The sequence below is a fragment of the Ornithorhynchus anatinus genome, chromosome X4 (assembly GCF_004115215.2).
Source record: "Ornithorhynchus anatinus isolate Pmale09 chromosome X4, mOrnAna1.pri.v4, whole genome shotgun sequence".
In the NCBI taxonomy this organism is placed as follows: domain Eukaryota; kingdom Metazoa; phylum Chordata; class Mammalia; order Monotremata; family Ornithorhynchidae; genus Ornithorhynchus; species Ornithorhynchus anatinus.
The window spans coordinates 3,480,881-3,483,880 of NC_041752.1; positions in this window are offsets into that span (position 1 = coordinate 3,480,881).

The following is a 3,000-nucleotide window of genomic DNA, read 5'->3' on the forward strand; positions in this document are numbered from 1 at the left end:
AGAAGCATCAGAGTGCGCAATCCGTGGTATTTCCTGAGGGTTTACTCTGCAGATCACTCTACTGAGCGCTCGGGAAAGTTGACAGACATGTTATTGAGCCCTTACAGTGTGCAGAGCACTGTACTAAGCACTTGGGAGAGTACAGCGGAGAAGATAGATATGAGCTCTGTAATATCAATCATTATCAAACCTCTAGACTGTGGTCTCTTTGCGGGCAGGGAATGTGGCCACCAACTCTCTTACACTGTACTCCCCCAACCTCTTAGTCCAGTGCTCTGCGTAAAGTAAGCGCTCGATCAATACGACTGATTGATTGAGTCGCTGCCGTTGTATCTCTCAGCCGCCGGGGCCCCGGGCCAGAGCCCGGGCAACGCTCCAACTCGGTTTCTCTGCCAGCCTCCTCCTGGGAGAGAACCAACTCCTGAATCTCTTGCCTGCTGCTTCCGCTTCTCCCTCCCTGCAGCATCTCTCTCCCGGCTGTATCCCCCCCAGTCCGCTGCTTCTCCCAGCCTAATAATAATCATGGCAGTTGTTAATAAATAATAATAATGATTATGGTATTTGTTAAGTGCTTATTATGTGCTGAGCACTGTTCTAAGCGCTGGGGTAGATACAGAGTAATCAGATTGTCCCACGTGGAGCTCACATTTTTTAATCCCCATTTTCACAGATGAGGTAACTGAGGCCCAGAGAAGTGAAGTGATTTGCCCAAGGTCACACAGCAGACAATTGGCGGAGACGGGATTAGAACCCATGACTTCTGACTCCCAACCCCGTACTCTTTCCACTAAGCCATGCTGCTTCTTGTTAAGCACTTACTATGAGCCAGGCACTGTACTACGTGCTGGGGTGGGCACACACAAATCAGGTTGGACACAATCCCTGGCATTCATTCATTTCATTCGATCGTATTTACTGAGCGCTTACTGTGTGCAGAGCACTGTACTAAGCGCTTGGAAAGTGCAATTGGGCAACAGATAGAGCCAATCCCTACCCAACAACGGGCTGACCGTCTAAAAGAAAAAAATTTCAATGTTTCCGCTCGGTTTCGAACCGCGGATCTTTGGCCCGTTAGGCGAATGTGATAACCACTATACGGAGTCTTAATTCCCATTTTACAGAGGAGGTCACTGAGGCCCAGAGAAGTGAAGTGACGCGCTCAAGGCCACCCAACACACAAGTGGCGAAGATGGGGTTAGAACCCAGGACCTTCTGACTTCCATGCTGCTTCCTGGCCTTCTGCAGCCCCCAGCCTGCTGCTTCTTCCCGCTTCATTTTATTCCTAAAGCGGGGCTAGATTTAAACCGGCAGACCTCAGGGAATAGACGGGGAAAGGGAAGAGGAGGAGGAGGAAGAGGAACACCAGAAATCCCATGAGGTGCTTACCTCCGGACCACTGCAGAGGCGCGCTTGGCTTAGTAGAAAAGAGCCCGGGTTTGGGAATCAGAGGCCGTGGGTTCTAATCCCGCCACTTGTCAGCTGGGTGACTTTGGGCAAGTCCCTTCGCTTCTCTGGGCCTCAGTTACCGCGTCTGTAAAATGGGGATTAAGACTGTGAGCCCCACGGGGGACAACCTGATTACACTGTATCTACCCCAGCGCTCAGAGCAGTGCTTGGCACATAGTAAGCGCTTAACAAATACCATTATTATTATTACCTTGGTGCGCATGTGTGTGTGGGTATGCGTGTAGATAATAATAAGGTTGGTATTTGTTAAGCCCTTACTATGTGCAGAGCACTGTTCTGAGCGCTGGGATAGACAGAGGGGAATCAGGTCGTCCCACGTGGGCCTCACAGTCGTAATCCCCATTTGTCAGATGAGGTAACTGAGACACAGAGAAGTTAAGTGACTTGCCCCAGTCACACAGCTGACAAGTGGCAGAGCTGGGATTCGAACTCGTGACTTCTGACTCCCAAGCCTGGGCTTTTTCCACTGAGATGCATAAATATCAATTAAAGTTGCCTTTCCTCACCACTTCCCTGCAGAGCTCCAAATTCCCCAGGGCCAGCCCCCTTTCCCGCTCCCACCAGCCACGGGAGAGACTGGCACATCCCATTAGCAGCCTAATCTGCGTTTCCCTATTCAATGGTTGCCAGGGCCGCTGTCCCTCGGGAAGCGAGGGAGGAGCTGGCTCTATTCCCGGGATGGGCCGGGAAACCGGTCTGCCAGCTCAGGGATACCGTCCTCTCCCAAGCGCTTAGTTCGATGCTCTGCCCAGGGTAAGCTCTTTAATAAAGAGCTCGGTCGTGGTTATGGGTTCGAATCCCGACTCTGCCACGTGTCAGCTGTGTGACTGTGGGCGAGTCACTTCACTTCTCTGGGCCTCGGTGACCTCATCTGGAAAATGGGGATTAACCGTGAGCCTCCCCGTGGGACCGCCTGATGACCCTGTATCTCCCCCAGCGCTTAGGACGGTGCTCTGCACACAGTAAGCGCTTAACAAATACCAACATTATTATAATTGGTGGGTGTGAGAGGCCCCCTCCCATTCATTCATTCATTCATTCAATAGTATTTATTGAGCGCTTACTATGTGCAGAGCACTGTACTAAGCGCTTGGGATGAACAGGTCGGCAACAGATAGAGACAGTCCCTGCCGTTTGACGGGCTTACAGTCTAATCGGGGGATTTTACAGTCTAATCGGGGGAGATTAGACTGTAATCTCCCCTCCCCTCCCCGCCCCCTCCCCTCAGTGGGCGTGATCCGGGCGGGGGCGGAGTCGCCGTGGGGGAAGCCCCGCCACTAGGGGGCGTGTCCCGTGCGGGGGCGGAGTCACGGTGTGAAAAGCCCCGCCCCTGGGGGGGCGTGTTCTCTTCGGGGGCGGGGGGATTGGTGAGTGGTGCCCCTCCCCTAAGGGGGGCGGCTCCCGTGGGCTTCGGCGGCGGCGGTCGGAGCGTTGGGAGGAGCCGCCGCCGCAGCCGGAGCCGGAGCCGGAGCCGCAGCCGCGGCCGGGCGGGAGCTGCTGCAGCGAGCGGGGCCGGGCCGGTCCTGGGGGGGG